General features: G+C 36.8%; 1 long non-coding RNA gene across 1 annotated transcript; it reads right to left on the reverse strand.

Moving 5' to 3' along the window:
• Positions 1-14,161: 14,161 nt before the first annotated feature.
• Positions 14,162-15,384, reverse strand: LOC143849354 (uncharacterized). Its single transcript, XR_013235653.1, has 2 exons — positions 15,164-15,384; positions 14,162-14,909 (listed from the first exon to the last, which is right to left on the reverse strand). It is a non-coding gene; the product is annotated as an uncharacterized LOC143849354 (long non-coding RNA).
• Positions 15,385-15,683: the final 299 nt, after the last annotated feature.

Raw genomic sequence — 15,683 nt, forward strand, 5'->3', positions numbered from 1 at the left:
GTCCCACACCGGACTTGAGAAATGGATATGGATGGGTTATAAGGGAATGGGCACCCTCTGTAAGCCCAAGGGTCTACTCTCCTATCTTGTTTTGATGATTCTAAACATAATTGATTGTGTTTTTGAATACTAATCAATTTGCTTTGAAGTGTTGTGTTTAAGATAAGATTGATCGTTGAAGAAACCAACACTCAACTTGGTCATGCTTAAAGGTGTACCAAACAAGAGCCAAAGGAGCTAAGTGTAGCTCACATCATCACTCAAGCAAGCATCCAAAGATGGAAGATCATTTGAAGACCAAAGCTAAAGAGGGATCGAAGATTGCATAGGTATCATTGTACATCCTTTCTCTTTAGATTTTCAAGTCAAGGCAAAACGTTTTCAAAGTGTTTTCAATTTGTTTTTCAAAGAACACTTAAGAACTTAAAATGGATTAGTGAATGGTTATGTGGTGGACCAACATGTTGGGACCCTCATAAACATTCCAAAATAACCATAGGAGTTGAGTTCCAAAAGCTAAAAATCAAACAAGCAATAAAAATCAAAAACTGCGGATTTTTAGGCTTCTCGGAACTCCGACATTTTTCTCGGAGCTCCGAGCTCGGAACTCCGAGAGTTCCCTCGGAACTCCGAGAAAAGGTCCAGTAGCGTCTGGACATTTTCTCGGAACTCCGAGAAAATTTCTCGGAACTCCGAGAAATGGTCCAGTAGAAATTTTATTTCTTCTGGCCGTTGTCTCGGAACTCCGAGAACCCTGCGACAGCTCAGAATATAGCCGTTGGGATTTGAATTAATTCTTGTATTTTGATATTTCCACCCCCAAACGGTCATATTCTTTGGAGAGGCTATAAATACAATATGTAGAGAAGTTTTTCTCACTCTCTTGATCATTTGAAAACATCCTTGAGCATCAAAGAAAACTTGCAACCTATTATTGCTTGAGATTTTTGTTTTCCCCAAATTTGCCTTGCAACTTGCAAATCTATTTGAGTTGGGATTTTAGAGCTTTCACTTGCAACCATCATTGAAGAGCAATCAAGGATCTACAAAGAGCATCAAGCTTTCAAGAAGAAGCCAAGCTATTCAATCTTCATTCCTTGTATAGGTGGCTAGGGCATTCCTTATTTTAATTCCCTAGAGAGCAACCGCTTAGAACTCGGCGGAGATGGAGAGTCTTTGTAAAGGTGTAAGGGCATCCTCATTTAATATCCCTTGGAAGTGTAACCGCCTCGGAGCCGGGCATCGTGGAGGTCTTCAATAGTGGAAATCCTTAAGGACGATCTTAAGAAGAGTGGAGTAGGGCTTTGCCCGAACCACTATACATCGGTGTGTTCTTTCTTGTCTTGCATTTCCATTATTAACTTTTGGTTTGACATTTCCTTTTTGTTTCTAATTATTTACACTAACCAAATATTTAACTAAGTGAAGAAAATTCCAATTAGGGTTCATAGGTAATTTTCAAAAGGCCTAATTTTGAGTTAAATTCAATTCACCCCCCCTCTTGAGTATTTCAATTGGTATCAGAGCTTCGTCTCTAATTTTTAGAAAACCCTAACCGGTCTAGAGTAAAGATTCTAAAATGGCAAACTACCCTCAACACCATGAAGGTTATTCAAACACTAGGCCACCCTATTTTGATGGAACAAACTATGGTTTTTGGAAAACCAAAATGAAAATCTTTTTATCCCAAGACTATCAAATGTGGAGAGCAATTAATAATGAATACATCTTACCCACAAGAAATTTAAATGATTGGACCGAAGCCGAACAACAAGCTTCGAATTATAATGCCAAACCCATGAATTCTCTTATTTGTGCTCTATCTCCCGGAGAATTCAATAGAGTATCAAATTTGAATTCGGCTAAGGAAATTTGGGACACTCTAGAAGTCACCCATGAGGGAACCAATCAAGTAAAAGAATCTAAAATGAACCATCTTTTTCGGCAATACGAACTCTTTCAAATGACACCCGATGAAACAATTGCCGACATGTACACTAGATTCACCAATCTTGTAAATGGATTAAGGGGTCTTGGAAAACAATTTTCCAATAGAGATTTAGTGACTAAAATCCTTAGGTCCTTACCTTTGTCTTGGGAATCCAAAACCTCCGCAATCACCGAAGCCAAGGACATGAACACATTGAACCTAGATGAACTAATAGGGTCCTTGATCACCCATGAAATGATTTTCAAAACAAAAGCACCCGAAATCGAAACTAAAATCGAAAAAGGAAAAGGAATTGCTTTTGCTTGTAATATAGGTGAAAATGAAGATGCAAAAGAAGACATGGAAGATGAAGTTGCCCTCCTAACAAGAAGGATCAAATTCTTGCAAAGGAACATGGGAGGGATGAGAAATAGAAGGACAAACCCTCCATTCAAGAAGAAAGAAGAACTCGGTGATGGATCTTCTCAACCACGATGTTACGGTTGCAAGAAGCTTGGACACATTCGCTCGGATTGTCCACTCAACAATGAACCCACTTCAAACAACCGCTTCAAGAGAAGAGAAGGCAAGAAAGGAATGACCGCCACATGTGATGAGGAAATTGAAAGCGAAGGCGAACAAAATGATGGCGAAGATTGCTTGATAGCAAGGAACGTATGCTTCATGGCCTCAACAAACGACAACAATGAGGTAAACACTTTAAATGATGTTATTGTTTTAAAAGAAGTTCTTGATTCCCTACAAAATGCAAATGATGAACTTGAAATTCAATTTGATAAAATTGCATCAGTAGAAATTCATGAGTTAAATGCTTCTATCAAAATCTTAAATAAAAACCGACAAGAACTCTCAAATGAAAACAACAATCTAAAGCATGAAAATGGTAGATTATCTTTTGAGTATGATGAACTAAAGAAACTTTTTGAAAAATTTGAAAATAGTTCATTAAAATTGGATAGGCTTGTAAATCTTCAAAGAATGTCAAGTGACAAAAGTGGACTTGGACATAAATGGAACACCACAATATCCAACTATAAAACTAAACTTGAAAAGGTTTCTTCTAGCGGTACCAAAATTTGCTTTTATTGTGGTCTAGAAGGTCATTACAAGGTTGCTTGCTTACATGCTAAACAAGATAAGATTAAGTTGAACTCTAATGTGAAAACAAATGAACATAGCAAGATTAGGAAGATTTGGGTACCTAAGGGATCTCACTTGCCTATTCATATGTAGGTATGCCTTAAAAGCCATAACAAGAAGAACACATGGTACCTTGATAGTGGATGCTCTAGACATATGACCGGAGACCTTACTCAATTCGCATCCCTATCGCTCAAGGATGGTGGAGACGTTACCTTTGGAGATGATAAGAAAGGAAAAGTCAAAGGTGAAGGCACCATAGGTAACTCTACCTCTCCCATACATGATGTACTATTTGTTGATGGCTTGTCCCATAATCTTATTAGCATTAGTCAATTATGTGATAATGGTTTTGAAGTTGTCTTCAATCCCGATAAATGCATTGTTAAAAATAAGATAGATGGAGTAGTCAAATTCATAGGTTCTAGAGACAATAACATTTACACAATTGGATTAGATGATCTTAGACTCCAAAATGTAACTTGTCTTAATGCCATTAGTGAGGATTCTTGGCTATGGCATAGGAGGTTGGGTCATGCCGGAATGGATCTCATTTCGACCCTCTCCTCAAAAGAAAGTGTTAGAGGATTGCCTAAGTTCAAATTCATCAAGGATCACATTTGTAGAACTTGTCAATTAGGAAAACAATTGAAAAGCTCATTTGCACCTAAAAATATGATTTCAACTTCCTACCCCTTGGAGCTACTTCATATGGATCTTTTTGGACCAATGAAGACTAGTAGCCTAGGTGGAAAGAGGTACGTGTTTGTAGTTGTGGATGACTACTCACGATTCACATGGGTCATATTTCTAGCACACAAAGATGAAACTTATGAAAACTTCCTTACATTGTGCAATCAAATACAAAATGAAAAAGGTGTTGCTATCTCGTACATTAGAAGTGATCATGGAACTGAATTTGAAAATGTACATTTTGACACTTATTGTAATGAACATGGCATAAAACATAATTTTTCCGCACCTAGAACACCTCAACAAAATGGAGTAGTAGAAAGAAAGAATCGAACTCTCCAAGAAATGGCTAGAACTATGTTGCATGAAAATGATCTCCCTAGATATTTTTGGGCGGAAGCGGTTAGCACCGCTTGCTATATTATAAACAGGGTATATTTAAGGCCAATTTCTAAGAAAACACCTTATGAGCTTTGGAAAAACTTGAAACCAAATATAAGCTATTTTAGAGTGTTTGGATGTAAATGCTTCATTTTGAACATTAAAGATAATTTACACAAATTTGATAGGAAATCGGATGATGGAATATTCTTAGGGTATTCTTCTCATAGTAAGGCATATAGAGTATTTAATAGGAGAACCCTAGTAGTAGAAGAATCCATGCATGTGACATTTGATGAAAGAGAGCCAACACCACAAGAAATGCCACATGATGAGGATGAACCCATTGAACATCTTTTTCCAAAATTGAGTGCTCCTCCTCATGCATCAACAAGTCATACATTACCTAGTGAGGAAGTAGAAAATGAAAATGATGACTCATTACCTAGGGATAGGAGAACATTGGTAGATCATCCTGAATCCCAAATTTTAGGTGATGCCACATTGCCAGTAAGAACTAGATCATACTATCGTAGTGTGAGTAACAATTTGGCGTTCCTATCCGAATTAGAACCAAAATCCATCAAGGAAGCTGAAAAGGATGAATATTGGTTGATGGCTATGCAAGAAGAGCTAAGTCAATTCGAAAGGAACAAAGTGTGGAGGCTAGTGCCTAGACCTAGTGATCATCCAGTCATTGGCACGAGATGGGTGTATAGAAATAAATTGGATGAAAATGGAATTATCACTAGAAATAAAGCTAGGCTTGTAGCCCAAGGGTACAATCAGGAGGAAGGGATAGATTATGATGAGACATTTGCTCCTGTTGCCCGTATGGAGGCTATTAGGATACTTTTGGCATATGCATCTCATAAAGGATTTAAACTATATCAAATGGATGTCAAAAGTGCCTTCCTAAATGGCTATATCCAAGAGGAAGTGTATGTTGAGCAACCTTCAGGTTTTAAAGACTTCAAACATCCAAATCATGTCTTCAGGCTTGATAAAGCTTTATATGGATTAAAGCAAGCTCCTAGAGCTTGGTATGAGAGGCTTTGCACTTTCTTAGTTGAAAAGGGATTCGAGATGGGAAAGGTGGATAAAACCTTATTTATCAAAAGAGAAAATCATGATATCCTCCTTGTCCAAATCTATGTGGATGATACCATCTGTGGCTCAACTAATCAAAAATTGTGTGATGAATTTGCAACCTTAATGAAAAATGAATTTGAAATGAGCATGATGGGAGAGTTAACCTACTTCTTAGGACTCCAAATTAAACAATACAAAAATGGAATATTTTTAAATCAAGAAAAATATACAAAGGAGTTATTAAAGAAGTATGGCATGGATAGCAGTAAGACATCAAGAATTCCCATGAGTACTACTGCTAAGCTAGAAAAAGATGAATTTGGCAAATCTGTGGATCAGAAATTGTATAGGGGTATGATAGGTAGTTTGCTCTATTTGACAGCCAGCAGACCAGACATTATGTTTACTGTCTATCTCTGTGCTCGATTTCAATCGGATCCTAAAGAATCTCACCTATCAGCAGTTAAGAAGATCTTCAAGTACTTAAGAGGAACCCAAAGTCTAGGACTGTGGTATGAAAGATCATCTTCCTTCACTCTCATCGGATATTCAGATGCAGACTTTGCTGGATGTAGAGTAGATAGGAAAAGCACTAGTGGGACTTGCCAATTCTTGGGTAAATCACTTGTTTCATGGTTTAGCAAGAAGCAAAATTTAGTAGCTCTGTCCACAACAGAAGCAGAATATGTGGCAGCTGGAGCTTGCTGTGCTCAAGTCCTATGGATGAAAAGCACATTGATGGACTATGCAATTAAAATGGACAATATTCTCATCCAATGTGACAACACTAGTGCTATAAGCTTAACAAAGAACCCCATACAACACTCAAGAACAAAACATATTGAGATCAGGCACCACTTCATTAGAGATCACTCACAAAAAGGGAATATTTGCTTAAAATATATCAACACTGAAGAACAATTAGCGGATATCTTTACAAAACCCCTTAGTGATGATAGAATTTGCTATATCCGAAGTGCCTTAAACATATGGAGTGCGGATCAAATCAAAGAAATTGCCAAATAAATACTTTGTGTCTTTAACCAGCTTATCTATATAGTATTTATATATATAATCTTTGTTTGGTAGTATCTGCATGAATGAGATGTCAAATTTTTAATCTTAAAAATCACTCAATTGATATTCTTAGCCTTCTTAGTTTTTCTAAATTGGAGAGGTATCTTCACTTTAATTAAAATACCTAACATCTTGACATATGTCAACATCTCGATCATGAACAGGTATATGTGCATTACTTGGTTATATATTTTTATACCATAAGCATTGATTTAGGGGGAGTTATCCACTCCTAAATTTCTTTTTTTACACCCTTTCTGTCGATGACAAAAGGGGGAGAAGTTTGAAATTGATTATCTATTCAATTGACTATATGCACCACTTGCTTATAACTTGTATCATTTATATGTGTGCATATATTGAGGGGGAGTTCCAGTATTCACTTGCCTACTATGTCACTCCACACACACCTCATAATCAATTTTGTTTGTCATCATCAAAAAGGGGGAGATTGTAAGCCCAAGGGTCTACTCTCCTATCTTGTTTTAATGATTCTAAACATAATTGATTGTGTTTTTGAATACTAATCAATTTGCTTTGAAGTGTTGTGTTTAAGATAGGATTGATCGTTGAAGAAACCAACACTCAACTTGGTCATGCTTAAAGGTGTACCAAACAAGAGCCAAAGGAGGTAAGTGTAGCTCACATCATCACTCAAGCAAGCATCCAAAGATGGAAGATCATTTGAAGACCAAAGCTAAAGAGGGATCGAAGATTGCATAGGTATCATTGTACATCCTTTCTCTTTAGATTTTCAAGTCAAGGCAAAACGTTTTCAAAGTGTTTTCAATTTGTTTTTCAAAGAACACTTAAGAACTTAAAATGGATTAGTGAATGGTTATGTGGTGGACCAACATGTTGGGACCCTCATAAACATTCCAAAATAACCATAGGAGTTGAGTTCCAAAAGCTAAAAATCAAACAAGCAATAAAAATCAAAAACTGCGGATTTTTAGGCTTCTCGGAACTCCGAGATTTTTCTCGGAGCTCCGAGAGTTCCCTCGGAACTCCGAGAAAAGGTCCAGTAGCGTCTGGACATTTTCTCGGAACTCCGAGAAATGGTCCAGTAGAAATTTTATTTCTTCTGGCCGTTGTCTCAGAACTCCGAGAATATTTCTCGGAACTCCGAGAATGATTCTCGGAACTCCGAGAACCCTGCGACAGCTCAGAATATAGCCGTTGGGATTTGAATTAATTCTTGTATTTTGATATTTCCACCCCCAAACGGTCATATTCTTTGGAGAGGCTATAAATACAATATGTAGAGAAGTTTTTCTCACTCTCTTGATCATTTGAAAACATCCTTGAGCATCAAAGAAAACTTGCAACCTATTATTGCTTGAGATTTTTGTTTTCCCCAAATTTGCCTTGCAACTTGCAAATCTATTTGAGTTGGGATTTTAGAGCTTTCACTTGCAACCATCATTGAAGAGCAATCAAGGATCTACAAAGAGCATCAAGCTTTCAAGAAGAAGCCAAGCTATTCAATCTTCATTCCTTGTATAGGTGGCTAGGGCATTCCTTATTTTAATTCCCTAGAGAGCAACCGCTTAGAACTCGGCGGAGAAGGAGAGTCTTTGTAAAGGTGTAAGGGCATCCTCATTTAATATCCCTTGGAAGTGTAACCGCCTCGGAGCCGGGCATCGTGGAGGTCTTCAATAGTGGAAATCCTTAAGGACGATCTTAAGAAGAGTGGAGTAGGGCTTTGCCCGAACCACTATACATCGGTGTGTTCTTTCTTGTCTTGCATTTCCATTATTAACTTTTGGTTTGACATTTTCTTTTTGTTTCTAATTATTTACACTAACCAAATATTTAACTAAGTGAAGAAAATTCCAATTAGGGTTCATAGGTAATTTTCAAAAGGCCTAATTTTGAGTTAAATTCAATTCACCCCCCCTCTTGAGTATTTCACCCTCCCTCTAATTGCTAGCTTTTAGGGGCGAGTTCTACCCGGTTAAATTCCCAACATTGCTGAAAAGTGAGCTTGTGTGGCTGTTCTCTCCTGCAAATGTCCGCCACGAAATGGCTTTCTGCCAAATTGCATGGCAGATCCCATACATATACATCCTGGTATTGATATTCAGCCACCATGTTTTGACAATGGAAGGAAGTAAGGTTGATTAACACTAGTTTAATTTTAATATCTTCAAATTGGCGGTTAAAAGTGTAAAACAAGCTAATTGTCACATTATCAAGACATTTTCCAACCAGGCCATGTACAAGGAAAAACAACACTTAAGATGGGAAAGCAGATATGATAATATTAAGAGGTTTCAGCCTGAAGTGGTTGTTGCTATTAATTAGGAGAATTAATTTAGTAAGTTTCTTTAGGATTGATTATTGCTAGTAATTAAGAGAATCAAGTTAGTAGAATGTGGTTTTCATTTAGAAGGTAAGTGAAAAGGCATCTTACTATTTGGTAGGTTTGTTTCCTATTTTATTGGTAGCTAGATAGAGAGTCTACTATGTATTGCTTTGATTCTAATTGGAAGGCTTGGTAATTGAATGAAGAATTTTACACCCAAAATCATGTCTATGCACACACAGGAGGATTGACCCTTCCCTCGAAGTGGGTCGAGAGGCTGATCTTCTCTCTAAAAAGATCAATCACTTTGCGAACCAATTTGGGTTTGTAACAAACCATCCATATTTTGAGCATTAGCATGAATGAATGATGTTCAGGCCCACAAAAGAATGGTGTAGACATGTAAACAAGCATCAAAAGTGCAGTTTTCTTTACTTAATTACTCATCTGAAACATAAGCCATGTCCTCCTCCTTAAGTTCTTCACGAGGAAGCATTAGTTGGACAGCACATCGATGGCTCTGACTGACTACGAATTTTAGAAAACCCATGATTGAGAAGGTCTTTATATAGTATTCTCGCTTGAATCTCTTTATGAAAGGGCTGGTTTGCCCCCACAACCAATAATCAAGGTAGTACTTCGAAGTTGAGAATCTTCCAACAAAGAGGATTGGTGGATGCTTTGTACTAGGAATGGCAGACGAAGGGCACGCCTAAAATCATGTCTTCAAGCCCCAATCTTCCAAATATATTAACCAAACAATCCATTTCTAAATCCTCCCACGTCCCATCCTCCATTTATTCCAATCCTTACTATTCTAAAAGCGTAAACCAAGGAAAATTCGTCAACCAACTTTAGTCAAAATTCCCTATGTATCCTGCCCTTTCTTTTTGTTGGACTTCCAAATAGGTCCCAATTTTTCAGCCCATTATCGTCATATCAGCCTCCTTATTTGCCCCTCCATATACGTCCAAAAAATCACGTGAGGCAAATTCGTCGGTTGTTCGCCCTTCATACCCCTTAATCTCCTTTCATAAATTTTACGCCCTTCATAAAATAAAAGCGTAAACCAAGGAAAATTCGTCAACCAACTTAAGTCAAAATTCCCTATGTATCCTGCCCTTTCTTTTTGTTGGACTTCCGAATAGGTCCCAATTTTTCTGCCCATTATCGTCTTATCAGCCTCCTTATTTGCCCCTTCATATACGTCCAAAAAACTCACGTGAGGCAAATTCGTCGGTTGTTTGCCCTTCATACCCTTAATCTCCTTTCATAAATTATATTGCACCACATGAATTCCGCCAATTTCACAAGGGCATCTAGGTCATTTGCTTCCTAGGTATATCCGCCCTAATCGAAGAAAAAGAAAAGACCAGGAGTCTTCATCTACCTCTCCTCGATTTTTTCCTAAAATACGCTATCTCTCTCGACACTTGCTTCTTCCAAATGTATACTTGCTTCAATCGATCCTCCTTTTGGGCAAAAAAAATGCCGCGTGGGCTTCTCTGCATATGAGGCTTCATGCAGGACGTTTCCCCTCTAGTGAATCTCCTTTCAAGCAAGAAACCCTGGTATGTAATTTCTATTTATAGTAAATCTTCCAAAACCATTCTCTTCTACCTGCACTTCTCATCTCCTTCATTTCTTCTGCAAATTTAGGTAAAGTCTGATTTTATTTTTTTTATTTACTTATTTTGAAAGCAGAAACCAAGGTTTTAAATTTTGATAATTTTGGGATTTTTATTGGCCGTTAGGTTGTTGTAATTTCTGGAAGAAATGCCCATTGGGTTGGATTGTTTTGGTAAACTTGTTTGTATTGGTTGCTTCTTACCAGCTTCCAAAGATTCTGGAGTTAGTTGGGCTTGGATACAGTGGTTGGTTTTTCTTCCTGTATCTTCTCTTCAAGGTAACAGAAAAGTCTACCAATGCTTTAACTCTTTAAATCTAAAGAAAAAGAAAAGAAAAATCATTGATTGACTCCCAAGCATGCTAAAATTAAAACCAACCTGAACTAATTTTACTTAATCACAAAACATTTATTTCTAACATAGAACATCTGTTTTATCAGTCGAGCCGGAAAGAACTATCGACAGATATTGAATCATTGAAGAAATGACCAATTTTAGGGCATGCAAATGTAGTTACACTTGCTTTTAGTATGTATTTCATGTTGGCTCTCACAATTGTTCAACTTTTTAATTTTTTAAACATACTTTCTTAATAAAAATAATAAATATTGTTAATCCACTGAATAAATTTATTTCTTTTTATTTTCGTCGTCGTTACAGAAAGCTTTAGTTTAAATGATACATTTAAAATTTAAAATAATAATACATTGTTAATCCACTCAAAATATTGTTAATCCACATGTGTTTATAATTTTTGTAGTTCTATTTCACTGTTCATTTGCTTTAAAAAATTTTGTGCGGATTGAATAATTTGTTACAATTTCTTGCTCTAAATTTTTTCATATATTTTTAAGGAAATTTTATTTGTAGATAAACTCCTCACATAGATAATTTTCTATTCCAAAGAAATACCTTGCAAAGGAGATGGACTAGAGCTCACTGGAATCCCAACTACGACTGAAGAACTCTCCCTCATTTCAAATCCAACCCCACCCAAATGGCTGCACCCATCTTCCAAAACCCCATCACCTTTTCGAGAATCATGAATGCACACATTGAGCATGAAAAGTAATTAAGAATATAGTAATAAAGAAATCATTTTATCATTTCTGAGTCATAAAATGTATGCCCATAGGTGTCTCAACATAAAATACTTCATTAACTTCATTAATAATGAAATACTTGCCTCATACAGAAAAACCTTCAAACATTATACTACTCTAGCAATTTTTCTTTTATAAAGAAAGAGAAGAGGAAACAAAATAAATTGTTTTGTAGATGAGTAGACCCATTGGTGATCCAATAAATTGTCTTAGACGTTGGATGGGCCATTTCTTAAGGAAATCAACAAAATGATATGGTTTTTGATTAATAACAGTTCTGGTCCTTGAACAAGTGGATTGGATGAGATGAAAAAAAATTATGTGCCACAGTTAGCTTCATATAAGAAACTATCTTATTATGGTTATCCCTTTTTCTTCTTTGTAGTGGTTCTACGTTGTCTTTTTTTTAGGTGCGAGTATTAGTTCAATTCAGCCTCTGTGTGTTAGTTCATTTTCAGTCCAGCACTCATTGAAAATGTACATATGAATTGAGTATTCTGTTACAAAAAAGACATGGTGAGGAGCTATGCTTACCAAAATTTATAGAGCCTATCTTATTGGACTAACTTCTCCATTTACAAAAATACCAACAATAGGAACCACTCTCGGCCCTCCATGAAAGAGTGAAATGCCTTGGGAGACATTAAATGAACTCTCTTTGTAGTGGGCTGACTTGAAACCACATTTCAGTCCAAAGATCAATATGAAAGTGGGAGCCATAGGTTTGAGTAAATTGACATTCCTGATCAAATGTAAAGAAAGAATAAAGGAAAGATTAAACTTCCTCCCAGATGTGGTACTCAATAGAGGGGTATCTTGTTTAGAAATATTGTTTAAATAGAAATTGAATTAACATCAGTGTCACCCACATTGCAGTTTCAATGGTGCGCATTAAGCAGACAACTAGAAAAACCTGTACAGGAAGTGCTCGGATGACTGCCGTGCAGTATAGAACATGGTTGTTAGGACAATCAGATGAAGAGAATTCAGAGGAGGTCGAAGAAGAAGAGCCAGAGGAGGTCGAAGAAGACGAGCTAGAGGAGGTCCAAGAAGAGGAACCAATGGAGGAAGTGGAAGAAGAGGAGCCAATGGAGGTGGAAGAAGAGGAGCCGATCTCTCTTTGCTTAGAATACTATAGGGAGGTCATAAGTGGGCTCTACACTGTCATCTTAGAGGATGGGAACTTACAGGATGTAGAAAAAAAAGAAACCCCTGATTCAGAAGATGAGGTGACAAGTGCGTTGAGGCCTCCAACACGCCTACCATTGGTTTCAAGCGAGGTTGTGGATGACAACTTCGATATTGTAGAGGCTGAATAGATGTTTTGTGCTCCAGCATTTTTGTACACCCTTGTAGTATATTTTTTATTCGGGTTTTGATGTATGGGGCTTAAATTAATTGATGAATGAAAATACGCTTTGAGTTTATCTTTTAAGACAAAATATTATTCCATAATGGCTTTAAGAACAACATGCTATTACTTATACTATATATATAATCAATATTCTACGATTCATTCATTTATGTTCCCAATGATGATAGTGTTTTTTAAATTTTTAGCTGCTAATGCACTTATTGATTTAGCAGTTACTTTATTCATACGATGAAGATTCAACTCATTAATGAAAGTCCCAGCACAGTAGAGTTTGTTCATGATACATACACATTTTCAAAGACTGTCAATGCAATAGAGGTTGTTCAAAAAGAAAGTGCGATATCAGTAGATACAGATGTAATATTTGAGATTTTAACATGAGTTTTCTTAGATTCACTTTGGCGATGTAGATGGGTGTGTAATGAATGACGGTTATTGACATATAACTCTAATTTCATCCACCAACATTGCTTAAGGACTAAGACCTTATATGGTTTTTTCATTCTAGAGATAATCAAGAATAGATGTAAGATTACCTATATCTCAATTTAATTTATGGTTTCTCCATGCATTATTATTATCATTTTGCTCGTGCTCATCGATGGTACAATGACAAAGATGCTTGATCTGGGCTGCAAATTTCAAAAACTTTTGCCATTAAGTTATCAATCAAAACAAGGGTAACCTGATTAGTGTGGCAGGGTTGCAAATTTTCCTGCTTCCTATTAGCAAATTTTGCTTAGAGTAGCCTGCTTTTTATACTGGAGGCTTTCATTTCATGTCACTGAATTGATTGGCCTGGATCAAACTTAGAGTAGTCTCTTAAGAATATAATATGGTTTAATCTAAGTTTGCAATTCCCCTACGGTGTTACAGGTTTTATATTGTTTAAAATAGAACAGGTAACAAAAAATTGATATAAATTTTCAAACATGGTAGTGAGAATATCAGTAGCCTAATGTTATCATAAATGGCTTAATTGTGTTGAGTAACCTGAAATTGATGTAAAATCCCCGTATCGTATCATAAAGTTATGGTGATTAGAATATAGTAAATAAAATTGAGAATGACAATCCGAGTTACTATCAAAGTCAAATAGCTAAAGAAATTTTAAGAATGTCCTCACTTCCTAAAAATTACATGATTTGAGGCGCTCTCATCATGTAAATGGTCTCATTTTGACAATTCTAATGCTCTAATTTGTGTACAGCTTTTCAGCATTACCTCTCTGAAGCTTCCATTGAAAGAAAGACTCCTAATTAAATTGGAAGTGAGAAGATTAGAAAGTAAAAGTTGGATGGTGTATAGGAGAGCAGGACATATAAAGTTGGGCATTGAATAACTTATCTTTCATGCCTGTTTGCTCATTCAACCACTCTTCTTTTATTGGCCTAAAATTGTTCACACCAACCATAAGCCTCAATTAGTATTATCCTTCTAAACAGACGATTAGAAAACAAAAAGACAATGACCCATCTCCCTAAATTCTATAAAAAAAACAGAGTCTATGCAGAAAGCCATTTTTACAAGATAAGTTTCTCATGAGTTGAACACCTCACATACGACATTAAGCCATACACTGAGTCGTACAATTAAAAATAAAAATACAAAAAGGGTGGGCCCACTTTCCTCGCTCTCTTCGAGACTTCGATCAAGATCTTTCTAGTGGGGTCCTGCCAACGACCGTTAACTTTTCCTTCACGTTCTAAACGAGGAGAAACCATTCACCCGTCACTTTTAACGCCCGTCACACGGAAAGAAAAACATCCCCCACTAAGACAAAAAGAAAGCACTGGGAAGATGGGGGAAAAAAAGAAAGGCATCGTCCCTCGCACATGGCGTTGCCTTCAAGCTGAGATTACCGGTCTTAGTAATCGGCCGATACGCGATAATACTGTACCGGTACAAAGCTCAAAAGGATAAATACATATTCAATATTTATTTCTCAACACAATGAATGAAATAAGGAAAAATTGTTAGAAAAATGTAAAGTTTTGGTTGAATTGTCAAGTAAGGACATGCGATTAACCAGCCGCGAATGGAGACAACTTCACGAGGTGGATGGTCTGACATGCGACTAACCAGCCGCAGAATGCCTTTTGCGATGGATGCTAGCAATTACCTTATATCTTTTTAAGGTGTGTTCTCCACTGTCATAAAACTGTCACAAAACAATTTCCTGAGTAAAACATTTACATAGCAAACGTTTTCACCGCAAAATTTTCATGTTTTATAGGGTCGGGCCTGTAGCTCAATGGTTGAGGCTTTATATCTCAACCTTGAGTTCGCAGGTTCGATCCCAGCTTACCTACAAAAAAAAGTTTTCGTTCGTGAAACAAGATGGAAAAATAAATACAGTGATCTGATGACCAAGAGTTCTCACAGCCTAAATTCCTTCGGAGAGTAATGACATACCTCTAATAACTCTTATACAATCTGATATGAGTTGCAGTTAACGGGGTACTGAAAACTAGCACCTCCTTTGTGGCTTCTTCTCTTTTTTCCCTTTATTCTTTTGTGTGTTTGTCCCGAAGCCACTTTCAAATCAGCACAAGGCTTTGAAAAATATCATTTTCTAAGCCCAATGACCCTAAATTCTAGCACATGCAAAGATAGTCATTGTTTGGAGAGATGAAGAACACAGTAGTTCCGGGAAATAAATCTAAGAAAAAGAAGTCCATTTTCACTAGGGTTGCAACTCGGGTCGGGTGGGTCGGGTTTTGGAAGAACCCTACCCTACCCGAGAAATATCTAGAGTTGGGTTTTCTTTTCCGGAAAATCCACGATTCCCAAGCGCAGCTCTACCCATGATAATTCTCGGGTCGAGTCGGGTCGGGTTTTTTCACGTTGACGCTTCGTAGAAAAAAACACAAATGTTCACACAAAAAATCTCTAAATTTATGTAATCAAGTGTAAAAAATTAAGAAGGAAATTA

This window comes from Tasmannia lanceolata, unplaced genomic scaffold (genome assembly GCF_043159265.1).
Source record: "Tasmannia lanceolata isolate RefF3 unplaced genomic scaffold, GAP_Taslan_0.1 ptg000018l, whole genome shotgun sequence".
NCBI lineage: Eukaryota > Viridiplantae > Streptophyta > Magnoliopsida > Canellales > Winteraceae > Tasmannia > Tasmannia lanceolata.